The sequence below is a fragment of the Triturus cristatus genome, chromosome 4_1, assembly GCF_964204655.1.
Source record: "Triturus cristatus chromosome 4_1, aTriCri1.1, whole genome shotgun sequence".
NCBI lineage: Eukaryota > Metazoa > Chordata > Amphibia > Caudata > Salamandridae > Triturus > Triturus cristatus.
Window position 1 is genome coordinate 1,182,644,792 of NC_140585.1, and position 16,662 is coordinate 1,182,661,453.

Consider the following 16,662-nt stretch of genomic DNA (forward strand, 5'->3'; position numbering starts at 1 on the left):
CTGTGGGGTCTGGCAGCAGTGAGTCTGTTGCAAAGGCTGATGGTTTGTGTCTGTGGGCCCTTTTTATTGGTCCATTGGTGGGTGTGGCTGTGTTTGAACTTTGGGTGGGTGTGTTATAAGGAGTGGTTGTGTTTTGGGCCTCTGTTTGGGATTTTGGCAGTTGCAGGTCAGTGAATGTGTTGTTTTTGTGCTTGTTGGACATGTTTTGTGGCTTTGTGCCATTCGAATGGTGTATTCTTGTGTTGTTTTGCTTTGTCCTGGTTGTGTACGTGAGTTTTTAGCGTGTGTACGTGTGTACTTCGGGAATTTTGTTGTACAGTGCTGTCCTTGTGTCTGGCTTGGTACGACTCGTACATGCGCGATGTTGGGTGAAGGTGCTGGTGTTGGGGCCTGGGGTGCGCTCCGTACTTAGAATGTTGTGGTGGGGGTACGCTCCATACGTACGCGGGTGAGGGTACGGGTCGTACATACATGGTTGGGGTGGGGGTACGGTCCGTACATACACGGTTGGGGTGGGGGTACGCTCCATGCATACGCGGGTGAGGGTACGTGTCGTACATACACGGTTGGGGTGGGGGTACGGTCCGTACATACACGGTTGGGGTGGTGGTACGCTCCATACATACGCGGGTGAGGGTACGTGTCGTACATACACGGTTGGGGTGGGGGTACGGTCCGTACATACACTGTTGGGGTGGGGGTACGCTCCATGCATACGCGGGTGAGGGTACGGGTCGTACATACACGGTTGGGGTGGGGGTACGGTCCGTACATACACGGTTGGGGTGGGGGTACGCTCCATGCATACGCGGGTGAGGGTACGGGTCGTACATACACGGTTGGGGTGGGGGTACGGTCCGTACATACACTGTTGGGGTGGGGGTACGGTCCATGCATACACGGGTGAGGGTACGGGTCGTACATACATGGTTGGGGTGGGGGTACGGTCCATACATACACGGTTGGGGTGGTGGTACGCTCCATACATACGCTGGTGAGAGTACGGGTCGTACATACACGGTTGGGGTGGGGGTACGCTCCATACATACACGGGTGAGGGTACGGTCCATACATACACGGTTGGGGTGGGGGTACGCTCCATACATTCACGGGTGGGGGTACGTCTCGTACATACACGGGTGTACATACACGGGTGGGGATTCGACTCGTACATAGGAGGGCTGGGGGGAGTGTTGGGCGCATATGCGGGCACATGTCTCCACTGTTGCTATGGGAGTTCGGTGCGGACAGTGTTTTTTCCATACGGTTGTAACATCGGACGCACGGGATGGATCGTACTTGCGCGGTCGGACTTCACTTTTCACATTTGTACGGTAAATCGTCCGGGGACGTGTCGGACACATTTTCCGACCCGAGGACGTGTGGGGATTTATTCCCAATGCGATTCGTATGGACTTTTTCCCATGCGAATCGTAGTTGGCAGTTTGTACGGCACTTGTACGATTCGTACGGTAAAAAGACCGGATACGAGTCGTACGGGGAAATTTTTTACAGGATTGTAATCGGCACCTGTCTGTCAAACCATCTTTCTGCATGTATTTTGGGGATGAGGCATTTCTACAAAGTGCGGATTTGATAAACCTGCTAAAGTTAGAAAATGATGCCAGGATTCTTTGTGGTGACTGTTTAGATGTTTAGACAAACACGCAAGATAATTAGATTGACAAGAAATAATCAAGTTTTGGACAAAAACTGAGGCAACAATACTAGTCCACCTCACCCTTCGGCCTTGATCAGTCAATGTGATGGGCTCCTTATATAGGTGCTCAACTCCCGGAGATTTTTTGTCCCAATAGAATAAGCCTGTTAACGGATTATGGTCGCTCAGGTTGTGTCTTAAAATTTAAAAGTACAGAAAAGAAACAACAGGAAACAAAAATATAATCAATAACAGTGCAGTGTCCTCCCCCTTATTTGTGGGTATTCTCTCACTCAAGGTATCCTGATTCCTAGCCATTAGGTTCATTAAATTAAACTCAGAGATAAGGCTATTTGCAGCGTTACCTTGGCAAGTGTGTTTAAAATGCACCTGGTTGTCAAATATATATTCAGAATCTGAATTTCTATACATTGCGCAGGAGTAACAGGGATGCAAGTTAAAATCCCCAGCTACCAAGCTTATGGTAAAAGAGGGTTCAGATTGGTAAAAATCGTCAATAAATACTTTAAGACTGGTAACAACGTCTTGCTCATTTTTCACTGTAACTGCATTATAAAAATTGACAAGAAGCAGTGTGCACTTGTTGAGTAATCATAAAAGGGTACTCGGAATAGTCTTTAAGTTAGATTTCAGAGCCTCTACTTTACAATTGTGCTCTCGTTTTATTAGAGTTGTAAGGCCACCACTTCCACTAGCGGAGCGGGTTGCTGGGACTGAGAACAAGGAGAAGCTGTCTAAATGTAAACAACCCTGTATATCCTACAATTCCTGTAGACAAGTAAAGTCAAAGTTCATCAGCATACGCGGCCAACCAGCAGCTGGCTCTATACCCTGGCGATGTTCCAACTGAGAACCGCAATTGTTTCTAGACTTTTGGTCTCGGGTTCCTGGTTCAGAGTATCAGAATTCAGAGTGTTAATGGTTGGAGTAGGGACCAATCAGTCCGGGTCTTCCATCTCACTCAGGGATAGAAAACGGTTGCTTAGTTGTAAGGTAGTGGTATCAGTTAAGGCGGGGGTTGGTTGGCTCAAGGCGTGGCTTTTTCTGAATCACATGCCAGCCTCTCCTGACCGGGAACTTAGAGTTTAATGGTGGGTAGAAAAAGCCCAAAGAAAGAACAGATATGCGGTCCATTGATGCACCTTTTTCCCCAAGGACATGAAGGATAGAGCCAGCTCATACAGGGTTGGTAAAATTCACTGATATGCAATCACCCAGAGATGTTTTATGGGTCTGGCCTTTCCAGCCCACCCTTTGGGCCATTATAATTTCTTCTGCCAATATCTGGGTGGGGGGCTGGTGAACGTTCACCCTGGTTGCCAGGCAATGGACTACTTTATTCTTCAGTTGAGCGTAGCTATCCTGTGTATCCTTCCTCAAGGGAGGTACATTCACCAACACAACAATATAAGGGGTGGTCACCGGAGGCAGTTGGATGGTAACGTTAGTGGGGTGATTCACTAGAGGGGCAATTTGGGATGTGCCAAGAGTGGTGGATACTGAGTAGTGTAATTTCTCTGAGTAAGCAGCTGTCCGGTAACGGAAGCTGGCTGACCAGGATTGCCCTTGGTTATACAAGGTGGAGCAATTTGATGATGAGTACAGGCATTTGAGGGCGGTTGTAATAAGGCTGTGGATAGAGCTTGAACCTGGGGCTGAGGGGATGCTCCGGCTCCTAAATTGCCATTGGCACCACTTAAGAGAGTTCTAGTACCTGTGTTCAGCATAGTTCTGGGAAAGTCATTGAGTCAGCTGCTAATGTTTGTGTGTAGGTTATCCACAGACCCTTTTAACGATCCCACTATATGCTCCAGTGCAGTGCAGTTATCCAAGTATCAAAGGCGTTTAAAGCAGCAGAGATCTTTATTTCCAGGTTTTTAAAAAGTGCCACAAGGGAACCCTCAAATGTATCCTACCCACAAGCTGTGGGATTGTTGAGTGCAGGTGTAACTGGAGTCTTCCTAGGACCAGTTATAACCTTCCTAGTTGGTTTACCGACAGCTCTATTTCTGCACTGGTGATCTCATCTGATAGCACTCCCACGGCCTGGTTCAAAAAGGACAATATAGATTTGCTGGCTCTCAGCCTTTTATCAGCCTCATTAATGGTTTCCGCCTTTCTCTTCCCCATGCTCAAGAGTCTAATTGCCACCAATCTACAGGTCAAAACTAGCAGGTTACGTAGGGAAGAACAGTTCCTAGAGTACTGGAGGGCCACAGGGTCAAGGAATATACCACTGCAGCATGCCCACTTACAGGGTCAAGAGTCCAGAAGTAAGTGGGGTGGCCCAATCCAGACTCTACCAGGCAATATCAGTAGAACCGGGGAGCCTGGAGCTTGTGGTTCTCTCCCCTAGTGTGGTAGATTTTTTGCGACCTTCCCCAAGAAAAAATCAATGAAAACAAGAGAATCACAGTGTTTGAAATGGCACTACTCCCTCAAGTGTCCTTGCAGATCTCCAAAAGCAAATATCAGGGGGGTGGCCCAGCCCAGTCTCTTCCGGGCTGTTTTTATGGTGCTCAGGCACCTGTGCAAGTCATCAAGGCCCCTCCTGCAGGCCGGCAAGGGAAGTATCAGCGGGTGCAGCGGCGGCAGGCTAGTGAAAGACACTTGTTCCCACATTCTCCCTGTGTGTATGCCATATGCTTCATCCTTTATTTATCTTATTGATCGTCTTATTTATGTTGTTGCTGCTATCTGGTATATAAGGGAATCACGTTTGGTGGATGACCCAACACACCCCTCCTTCCTTGGCAAGAATGATGTCTACCGCAACGCAGTTGTGAATAACTACAACTCTCATGGCGGTAAGCTCCTCATTAATGTTACCTAGAGCTGCTGCTGTTGAGCTTGCTAAATTTCAATCATCCTTCCTAGCTGGTGTATTCGATTTGTTGTGTATAGTATTCTTGCACAGGGTATCATTACTCCAATGCCTGTCATCTCATTGTCTTCCCACTCTGCTGTCCTTTTTCTCCTTGCTGGGTGGTGACCCTGGTGTTGTATTGGTAATTGGTCAGTAAAATGGGTCCTCTATGGCAGGGTAAAGGCAGGGTAGCAACTGGTGTTTCATTCAGGGGGCAAATGGAAGTATGGCCACTCACTGCAGACGAAAAACAATCCCTTATACTTCACTAAACCTGGTGATCGCTGTAGGCTTTTTGTCACTCTTGCCCTTCTTATAATGTTTGAGCACTTTCTCTCACCCACAAAAACAGCTGGCCTGTCTGTGTCTGTTCCTATTCCTAGTGCCTCGTTGTAGGAGAGTAGGATCTGCACTTATGTTGCCCCCACTTTTTTTCTGATGTTAACACTGGTTTCTGGCTATAGTCTGGCTGGGTCCCTGCTAATCAGGGCTCCAGTCTCTCTGTTCTCTCTAAACAACTTGGAGTGCATATTAGATGCACTAGTGATTGGATACTGTGGTACCTTATGAGCCCCTAGTATATGGTACCTTAAGTACCAAGGGCATAGGTACTTCACAGTCCTACCAGGGGCTGAAGCATGTATTATGCCACCCCTGGGAAGCAGACTAAATCTGACACCCTGGGTCAGGTAGTGTTAACACTCCTCACTGAGGTATAGGTTCCTATATCTCACCTTACACACACACATATAAACCTATCAGTCACCCCTAAGGCAGTCCCTATTAATCCTGAGGGCAGGGTGCTTGGTTTACAATGTGAGGGGGTGCCTCTGCATGAGAAGGGCCCCTCTGCAGCTGGCAGAGTCTATTCTCTGTGGCTGTTTGTGGATGGGGTTAAACCATATGCTCTTAAGTGCATTATAACCTAGCGGTAAATGCTAACTTTGGAATGACTGCATCAAAAAATTTCGTGTTTGGTGTCAAACAACTTGGAATCATACCCCCAAACCAGTAACTGGTTTGGGAGTATGATCCCACCCTTCCAGAGGGGAAGACATGTACCTACTGTGGAAACACGTTAGAAATCTGAAAGAGCCCTGGCTTCACAAAATGGATGCCACCAGCACAGACACTGGGCTGCCCTCCTGCTGCTGACTGAAACTCGCAGTGGAGTAGGCCCAACAACAGGCATCCTGTCACAGGGAGGTGTAACCACCTTCCAGACAGGATTTAGTGTATTGGGGCTGGGTGGGTGAACTTCTAGAGTGCTTTGAAGTCCTGCACTGGGGGAGCAATAGGCTCCTCTGTGCATATGCCAGCTCAAACTGGTTCAGGGGCTACCTGCCCCTGCTCTGGCGTGAAACTGGACAAAGGGAAGTGGGTGTAACCACCCACTCCCTTGACCCTCCCTGAGGAGTGGTCATAGAGCTAGTCCCTCCCTTTCCTTTAGTATAAGATAGGGAAACCTTGCCATTGCAAATCAGATATCCCTGGACGACGCTCTACAAGAAGAATCCTGTCCCTTCGACGTTCCACTACCTTTGGAAGACTGAAGAATCTCCTTTGGAGTCAAGGAGTGACTCCCCTGCTTGGCAGGCACCAAAAACTTGAATCAATGGTCACAAACTTTCCCACTCCCGCTGGAGTCCGAAGTCTCTGCAGCCCCAGAAGCAGATTTCCTGACTTCTCGATGGCCATTGTGAGTCCCCAGCAGAGCTGAGGCGAGTGGACCTTACGAGTGACGAGGAACAGCAATACCCGGGTACCGTGCAATATTGTCGAGTGCAACCCCTTCACGACGTTCTATGAACTTGTGCATTGGACCACATGTGGCCCAAGCCTCCAGCAGGATTTTCCTTGAAAATCAGAGGCCTACCTCATCCCAAGTGACCGTGGGCTCCTGTGAAGCGAATCCTCATGAGGCTTCTTCGCGATCCCTTGCCGGCTGAAGAATTTTTCATCAAACCAAAGGGCTACCCTGGTTGCTCCAGGCCTGCCCTGACTTACCTTTGCTGGGTGAGTCCCTCAGACCTTGCTGGTCTGCACCGCTGACTTTCTTCAATTTCCACAAGACTTGCTGTTGCCAAGGCTTGTTGGCTCCAATCCGGTTGCCGACACCTCAGTAAGCTGCAGACTTTGTAGGACACTCCGAATCCAGCTCCTGGTCATCGTCGACACCTCCTGGACCTTGTGGCTGAAGAGTCAAAACACCCTTGATCACCTGATATCACCCAACTTCCGTGGGCATCCATCTTCCTTGCCCCGAGTTACTGGCAAGTGACTGTGAACACTGTCTCTTCAGCTTTCAGGTCTTCTTCATCTTGAATCCAGCCTTGGATTCCACCAGACACTTCTCCAGTCTTCACAAGCAGCAAAACTTCTTCGGCTTGCATTGAAAACGACAATGCAACCGGACACACAAACACACCTATGCACCTGGCTTCCCTGGGAGAGGTAGCTTATGCACTCCGGTGCTCCTGTGGGGGTTGGCCCTCAAACTACTTACCTTGTAAGTGTCTTTCTTGTAGACTCTCTAGAAGCACCCTAAAACTTTAAAAATCCAACCGCGACTTGCTCCATTGAAACAATAGGGAATCTGCGGCTGTGTTCTCACACTGCACGCGTCTCCCGTGGGTCCTTTTTCTTACCTGCCTTAGGTGGATTAGTGAGTCCCCAGTGATTCTGCAGGCCCTAGGCCTTGTACCCTTGCAAGTCGACATTCCTAAACCTCTTTTTTAGTATATGGTATGGTACGCCCATTGGGCCCCAGCCATATTTGTGCTTAACTTATTGTGAAACGTTGATATTTGCATATGTTCCTGACTTCTAATCTCATAAAGAGATTAGTAGAGTGTGTCTAGTAATAAATACATATATATCTGATATATATACCTGTGTGGTGTCCTTTCATTTGGTAATTCAAGAGATTATAAGGTAAAACAAGCTGCTTTACTTTCCTCTGAGACTTAGCTTGAAGGCTGCTCTCCACAGCTACCACTAGGATAGCTTTCTTTAAAAGGTTGTCTTAAACCTATCTACCATATGAGTCGAATTGGACTGGTGCAAGGTGGCCACTATAAATGGGGCGTGGGTCTCCCTTCCATTTTTCGCTGTTGTCTCCTCTATTTTTGCTGGTAATAGATGCTCTGGGCGCTGTGGCACTGCCATTCAGTGCCACAGCGCGAATGCTCCCTGTGAAAAGATGACATGTGAATTGGTATATCCATGATTGGCTTATTTGGTTTACCTGTTAGTCCCTAGTAGCGTGGCCTGTGTGTGTCCAGGGCTGGTAAACCAAATGTGCTGGTGGGCCTGCAGCACTGGTTTGCGCCACCCACAGAAGCAGCTTGTAAAGTATGTCTCAGACCTGCCACTGCAGTGTCTGTGTGCAGTCTAGAACTGCCATCTTGGCTGTGAAGTGCACCCACTTGACAGCCCCTGAACCTTTCCTTGGCATCATGTAAGCCACCCCTATGGTAGGGTGCATTGTATGTGTAAGGTAGGACATATTCTGATGTGTGTAGCGTGCCCTGGTAGTGAATTACACCCAATTTCGTTTTTCACTACTGTAAGGCTACCTGATCTCCATAGGCCAGCATGGGAGGTTTGGCTATTACATTCTATAGTCCTAACTGACCCACAGAACATGGTAGAAAAACGAATTTAGTATGCCTGAGCTCAGAATATTAAAATACATCTTTTAGTGAAGTTTATTTTTATGTTCTGTGTTTGAAAATACCACTTTTAGAAAGTAGGTATTTTCTTGCCTAAGCCTTCCAGTGTGCCCTGCTGTTATGTGTATTGGCTGTGTGTTGGTTTTGGAGGGACAGGGCAGGCTGAGTCAGACCTGGGTTGAATAGAGAGATCTGCATTGGAGTATGGGGAGGGGTAGCTCCTGGACCTGAATAGGGCTGTGCCTGGCAAGGTGAATGCTGGCTCCACCTCCCACTGTGCGTCTGATGGCAGACCCCCTCTTTCTGAAAGGAAGGATGCAGCCTGATAAACAAAGTGCTCCAGGGCTGGGCAGAACTGGTTCTGGCTGGGTTCAGTGACTTGTGACTCTTTAGAACAAAGACTTTTGGGGTATAAATATCTGTGCCCAAACCCCTACAATTGGTATTGCTCCTGGACAACAAGAAGAACCTCTGTCCGTGTAACTGAAGGAATCTGCAGGAGAAGGACTGTCCTTGTGCTTGTGTGCTATTTCTTGGACTGGCCTGCAGTGGTTACTTCTGGACTTGGAAGAAGAGGAAAAAGACTTTGAAGGAACTTTTATTTTTGTTACAGCAATCACCCAAGGGCTAGAAGAGAGCTAGCCTCCTGCAGGAGTCTCAGGCACACCAGACTCCACCACCAGCCTCCTGTTTCCTCCCAGCGAGGATTTCTATCTGCAGGTGAGGCTTCTGTGAGTTCCAGGGCCTCTAGTTCTACTGTGGAGAAGAGAGTGCTGAAAATCGTCGTTAGCGAGCCGCCGCAGCTGGAGAGCGTAAGGAAAATCATTGCGCTGCTGCCGCCGAGTGCTCGCTACCGGAGATCATCGCATCACCTGTCTGCGGGCTGTCAATGGCTCGCTAACCTGAAGATTATCGCATTGCATGTTTGCGGGCCTGAAAGCGCTCGCTAACCAAAGATCATCGCATCGAGTTCATCGCTTCATGCCATCGCAGAGTGGATGCCGAGCATTCGCCATTTTCATCGCATCAGGATCGTCGCTCCCTCGCGGAGCGGCATTTTCTTCCATCGCAACAAGATCGCACACTCAACAGGCTCGGCGCATCATCCTCCCTTCACGGCAAGGATTTTATCGCATCGCCGGCTTAGCGTGCAGAAGTTTGTCGCTTTGTCCTGCACACAAATCAGCTCATCATCCTCCCTTGCTGCAAGGATTCAACGCATCGCTGGTTAGCGTGAGGAAAATCATCGCTACAACTCCTTAGCGACATTTTTGTTGCTTGGCTACAGAATCCAGGTATCTTGTGAGTAAAAGGGTCGCAGAGACCACTGCCTTGAACTGAACTCCTCTTTGCACACCTTGAACTATTTTTGCAGCATTTTAAGAATAACCCTATTTTTCTAGTATTGTGGATTTTTACTGTTATTGGTCTTGTGTTAAGTCTATATATAAAGATACTTATGTTTATAACTACTTGAGTGGTGCTCCTTTGTAGTGTTCTTCACTGTATTACTGTGTATGGTCATAAATGCTTCACACACTGCCTCTGAGATAAGCCTAGCTGCTCGTGCTACGTTACCACAGGGTTGAGCAGGGGTTGTCAAAGGGTGTAGTCTGCTTACTCGGACTTAGGAAGAAGGGTCCCTACTTGGACAGTGGCCAGCCATTGCCAACTAGAGACCCCCATTTCTAACATTGGTGGTCAGCGGTGAGGATCTGGACTTGCATTTATGATTGCATACAGTAATTATAGTGTACACTACTAGTGAGTGCAGACCATAACATAACCACGTAAGTTTTTGAGGTTTTTGTTCTATTTTTGATTGATATTGCCAGTTATTGCTACAATGGGCAAGCCCAGATCCAATGCTCTGAGGATCTCTCCTGGGAAGAAGAGAAATTAGAAACCTACAATGCCAAGCAGCTCAAATATTTTTGCAAACGCTTCACAGTTCCTATCACAGGTCTCACTAGAAGGGAAGAGTATTACAAGGCGCTGAAGGCCTGGTTAGAAGCCAGGGATGCCCCTAGAAATGTGGAAGAGCCTGTGGAAGGGGAAGAGAATGCAGGAGAGCAGCAGGATGAAGTGGTAGATTTGGTAGGAGATAAAGCAATTTCCAGCCCGGGCACTAGTGTGTCCTCAAGGGGTCTGACTCCAGAAGAGATGGAGGACAGAGAGAGTGATAGGCGGCATAATATGGAGATGGCTAAGCTTAAAATGGATGATCAGAGGGACCTAGAGAATAAGAAGCTAGAATTTGAAATGATGAAAGTGAAACTTGAGCATGAGAGAAGTTTGAGGGAGTTGGAGATTAAAGCAAAGAGTATAGAGATCTCACCCTCTGGTGGCAGCATACCAGTAGTGCATACTGAGAGTAGAGTGTATATACCTAAATAGGTTATTAAGGATTTCCATAAAAGTGAAGATTTTGGGCAATGGTTTGCCGCTTATGAATTAGCTATGGTGTCCCACCGGGTCCCTGAGAAGGTTTGGGGAGCGGGGTTGTGGGGAAGCTTTGTGAGTGAGGGGAGGGATACCTTGTTGGACCTGCCCCCAGAAAGTAGGATGGTTTATGCCCACATGAAAGAAGCTTTGATTACCCGCTATGGTTTGACCCCTGAGATGTATAGGCAGCGATTTAGAACCTGCAAGAAGTTAGAGGGACCACGTGGGTTGAATATGTGTCTTTTTTTTGCAGATCAATGGAGCGCTGGGTAAAAGGTAGCAAAGTGGAAACTTTTGAGCAACTTTATGATTTGATTGCATGGGAGCATTTATCTAGTAATTGTTTTCCTGAGCTACGCCAGCACCTGATTGATTGCAAGCTAACTAACCCTAGGAAGCTTGCTGAGGAGGCGGACCGCTGGGTGAGCACTCGCGTTCACAAGGGTCCAGTGGGAGACTTCGCCAAAGGTGGACAGGGTCCCCAGCAGAGAGGTGGGGGGGACAGGGGTAAACCAAGGGAGTTCCACAGAGGGCCCCAATGTAGTTCCCAAGGGAACCAAGCAGTGGTGTCCCAGCCTCCCCAAGATAAGAAGCCAGTGCCCCCAACAGGTAGGCCTGTTCAGAGGGGGCCCCTTACTTGTTTTAAGTGTGGTCAAGTGGGCCACAGATACTTTGATGCACAGTGTCCCCAAAGGAATGCTCCTGCACCACCCCATGCACCACCCCGCCAGCTTGCTAGTGTAGCCCTGGGAGGGGAGGAGATAGGTGCCCAAGGTGGGTGGGATCCCGTAGAATTGACCCTTGTCTCACTAGGAGACTTTGAGATGGTCCCTAAGCCTGCACTGCCTGATAACACTTAAAAGTACAGGCAGTGGGTGACCATCAATGGCCATAGAGTGGAGGCTCTGAGGGACACAGGAGCCAGTAAAACTGCTGTCATCTCCCGGTTAGTGTCCAAAGAGCAGGTTGTTCCCCATGCATTCTACCCAGTAGTGTCCGCAGACAACTCAGAGAGCCAATGTGAGGTGGCTCAGGTTCCCTTTGAGTGGGGGGGGGGGTCTCAGGAACTCTTCAGGTGGCTGTGAGGCCCGCCATGCCTGTAGACTGTCTTTTGGGCAATGATTTAGGGAACTCCCCATGGGCTACGGTGGAGAGGAAATCTCACTTGGAGCTGTTGGGTCTGCCTGACTCGGCCTGTGCTACCACTCGGTCCATGGCAGCCAAGGATGGTGTTGAGAAAGACCTGGAGCCTGAGAGTACGGCCCAGGTTCCTGCCTTAGAGAGAAGGGGCAGGGGGCACGGTAAGCCGGCCCCCTTGGTTCCCACAGCCCAGGAGGGAGCAGACCCTGAGGGGGATGCCCTGGAGCCTACCGGGGAGCAGAGTGCCAACCTGGGGGACCTGCCTGAGCTGACCCATTGGCAGCAGGAAGGAGGGCTCACCAGGGAGGAGTTTTGTGAGCAGCAGAGAGTTTGCCCTTCTCTTGAGGGTATGCGGCGACAGGCTGCAGCCCAGGCAGCAGGTGACATGTCTGGTTCACATCTGATTTATTGGGAGAACAGTCTCCTGTATAGCGAGCCTAAGGCTGCTGAGCCGGGGTCAGCCCGTGTGCTGGTGGTACCTGAGTGCTTCAGAGCCTTCCTACTGGGGTTGGCTCATGACATTCCATTGGCAGGACATCTGGGGCAGACCAATACCTTTGAGAGGCTGGTCACCACACTTTTATTGGCCCCAGATGCACAAGAGCTCAGATACGTATTGCAGAACCTGTGAGACTTGCCAGGCAAGTGGGAAGAGTGGGGGGAAGATCAAAGCCCCACTCCAGCCCTTTCCAGTTGTGAGTACCCCATTCAAGCGAGTGGGCATTGACATTGTGGGGCCTCTGGACCCCTAGACAGCCATGGGCAACAGGTACATCCTGGTCTTGGTGGACCAAGCCACCCGGTACCCTGAAGCCATCCCGCTCAGGACAGCCCCCGTGGTGGGACGTGCACTGATGGGGATCTTCTCCCGTGTGGGGTTCCCTAGAGATTTGGTGAGTGACAGGGGGACCAACTTAATCTCCCAGTATATGAAGTCTCTGTGGAAGGAGTGTGGGGTAACTTACAAGTTCACCACTCCTTACCACCCCCAAGGTAATGGTCTGGTTGAACCTTTCAACCAGACCATTGAAGGGCATGATCATGGGCCTAGAAGAGCCCCTGAGGCGTAAGTGGGACGTCCTCTTGCCATGCCTGTTGTTTGCATACCGTGAGGTGCCACAGAAGTCCTTAGGGTTCAGTCCCTTTGAACTGCTCTATGTACATCTGGTAAGAGGGCCTCTGAGTCTTTCAAGGAAGGCTGGGAGCAATCTCCCAGGAAACCTCCCCAAGATGAATTTAGCTACATATTGGCCTTCAGGAACCAGACTCGGCGTTTCAGAAAAATTGCTGAGACAAATCTGGAAGCCAGCCAGGAGGAGTTCAAACGTTGGCACGACCAGAATGCCACTCTGGTCGAATTTCAACCTGGTCAGAAGGTTTAGTGAAGCCTTGTGCGCTCCAAGATAAGTGGACCGGTCCATTTGAGGTGGTGGAGCGCAAAAGTCCAGTTACCTACTTGGTGGGCTTTAAGTCTCCCAGGAACCCCTTACGGGTCTCGCATGTGAACCGCCTGAAGCCCCACTTTGAGAGGTCAGAAGTGGGCATGCTTCTTGCCACAGATGCTGGAATGGAGGAGGAGAATGAGCCTCTTCCTGACCTCCTGTGTGCAGGAGAGAAGGATGGGTCAGTGGAGGGTGAGGTCCTCTCCACCACACTGACCCCTGAGCAGCAGAGAGATTGTCACCAGCTGTTGGGGCAATTTTCTGATTTGTTTTCCCTGGTGCCTGGTGTCACTGATTGGTGCGTCCATGAGGTAGACACCAGGGACAGTCCTCCTGTCAAGCACAAGGCTTACAGAGTGACTGACAGGGTCAGGGCCTAAATTAAGGAGGAGGTCTCCAAAATGTTTGTCCTAGGGGTGATTGAGTCCTCTAGCAGCCCTTGGTCCAGCCCCATGGTCTTGGTACCAAAAGCTGCAGTGCCTGGTGACACTCCAGAACTTAGGTTCTGTGTGGACTACCAAGGTCTCAATTCGGTCACGAGGATCGACGCGCACCCCATCCCCAGAGCTGATGAGCTCATAGATTGGTTAGGGGCTGCCCGGTACCTCAGCATGTTTGATCTAACGTCTGGGTACTGGCAGCTCGCCTTGACTGTTGGGGCAAAGGAGAGGTCAGCATTCTCCACACCAGATGGGCACTACCAGTTCTGTGTGATGCCCTTTGGGATGAAGAATGCCCCTGCCACCTTTCAGAGGTTGGTCAACCAGGTGTTGGCTGGGCTGGAGGATTTCAGTGCCGCCTATCTGGATGACATTGCAGTGTTTAGTTCCTCCTGGGAGGACCACTTGCACCACCTCTGGGAAGTGTTGATGGCACTGCGCAGAGCAGGCCTCATAATCAAGGCAAGTAAATGCCAGATTGGGCAGGGTTCTGTGGTGTACTTGGGACACCAGGTGGGGAGTGGCCAGGTGGCACCTCTGCAACCCAAAATTGAAACCATCCTGGCTTGGGAGCCCCCAAGGACCCAGACCCAGGTAAGGGCCTTCTTAGGACTCACGGGTTACTACAGGAGGTTTGTCAAGGGGAATGGCAACATTGTTGCACCCTTGACTGAGCTGACTTCCAAAAAGCGGCGAAAGATTGTGAACTGGACTGACACCTGTCAGTAAGCTTTTGATGCCCTCAAGACTGCCATGTGTACAGCACCCGTACTCCGGGCGCCCAACTTTGCTAAGGAATTTATTGTCCAGACAGACGCTTCAGAGCATGGGGTGGGGGCTGTTCTGTCACAGATAAATGAGGAGGGACTAGACCAACCTGTAGCCTTCATCAGTAGGAGGTTGCTTCCACGGGAACAGAGGTGGAGTGCAATTGAGCGTGCGGCATTTGCTGTGGTCTGGGCACTGAAGAAGATGAGACCATACCTGTTTGGGACTCACTTCCGGGTTCATACAGACCACAGGCCCCTCAGATGGTTGATGCAGATGAGGGGTGAGAATCCCAAGTTGTTAAGGTGGCCCATTTCCCTACAGGGTATTGACTTCACGGTGGAACATCGCCCTGGTACAGAACACGCCAATGCTGATGGTCTGTCCAGATTTTTCCACCTTAGTGATGAGAACTTCCAAGGGGATGGGTAGTTCTCCCCACATTTCACCTGGAGGGGACGCGTGTTAGACCTGGAACCATTGGCGTGGGTCTCCCTTCCATTTTTCGCTGTTGTCTCCTCTGTTTTTGCTGGTAATAGATGCTCTGGGCGCTGTGCCACTGCCATTTCGGTGCCACAGCGCAAATGCTCCATGTGTAAAGATGACATGTGAATTGGTATATCCATGATTGGCTTATTTGGTTTACCTGTTAGTCCCTAGTAGCGTGGCCTGTGTGTGCCCAGGGCTGGTAAACCAAATGCTGCTGGTGGGCCTGCAGCGCTGGTTTGCGCCACCCACAGAAGCCGCTTGTAAAGTGTGTCTCAGACCTGCCACTGCAGTGTTTGTGTGAAGTCTAGAACTGCCATCTTGGCTGTGAAGTGCACCCACTTCCCAGCCCCAGAACCTTCCCTTGGCATCATGTTAGCCACCCCTATGGTAGGGTGCATTGTATGTGTAAGGTAGGACATGCTCTGATGTGTGTAGCGTGCCCTGGTAGTGAATTACATCCAATTTCGTTTTTCACTACTGTAAGGCTACCTGATCTCCATAGGCCAGAATGGGAGGTTTGGCTATTACATTCTATAGTGCTAACTGACCCACAGAACATGGTAGAAAAACGAAGTTAGTATGCCTGAGCTCAGAATATTAAAATACATCTTTTAGTGAAGTTTATTTTTATATTCTGTGTTCGAAAATACCACTATTAGAAAGTAGGTATTTTCTTGCCTAAGCCTTCCAGTGTGCTCTGCTGTGATGTGTATTGGCTGTCTGGTTTTGGAGGGACAGGGCAGGCTGAGTCAGACCTGGGTTGAATAGAGAGATCTGCATTGGAGTATGGGGAGGGGTAGCTCCTGGACCTGAATAGGGCTGTGCCTGGCAAGGTGAATGCTGGCTCCACCTCCCACTGTGCGTCTGATGGCAGACCCCCTCTTTCTGAAAGGAAGGATGCAGCCTGGTAAACAAAGTGCTCCAGGGCTGGGCAGAACTGGTTTTGGCTGGGTTCAGTGACTTTTGACTTTTTAGAACAAAGACTTTTGGGGTATAAATATCTGTGCCCAAACCCCTACAATTGGTATTGCTCCTGGACAACAAGAAGAACCTCTGTCCGTGTAACTGAAGGAATCTGCAGGAGAAGGACTGTCCTTGTGCTTGTGTGCTGTTTCTTGGACTGGCCTGCAGTGGTTACTACTGGACTTGGAAAAAGAGGAAAAGGACTTTGAAGGAACTTTTATTTTTGCTAGAGAAATCACCCAAGGGCTAGAAGAGAGCCAGCCTCCTGCAGGAGTCTCAGGCACACCAGACTCCACCACCAGCCTCCTGTTTCCTCCCAGCGGGGATTTCTATCTGCAGGTGAGGCTCCTGTGAGTTCCTGGGCCTCTAGTTCTACTGTGGAGAAGAGAGTGCTGAAAATCGTCGCTAACGCCCGTTAGCGAGTCGTCGCAGCTGAAGAGCGTAAGGAAAATCATCTCGCTGCTGCCACTGAGTGCTTGCTACCGGAGAGCATCGCATTACCTGTCTGCGGGCTGCCAAAGGCTTGCTAACCCGAAGATTATCGCATTGCATGTTTGCGGGCCTGAAAGCGATCGCTAACCAAAGATCATCGCATCGAGTTCATCGCTTCACGACATCGCAGAGCGGACGCCGAGCGTTCGCCATTTTCATCTCATCGCATCAGGATCGTCGCTCCCTCGCGGAGCGCCATTTTCTTCCATCTCTACAAGATCGGACACGCAACAGGCTCGGCGCTTCATCCTCCCTTATCGGC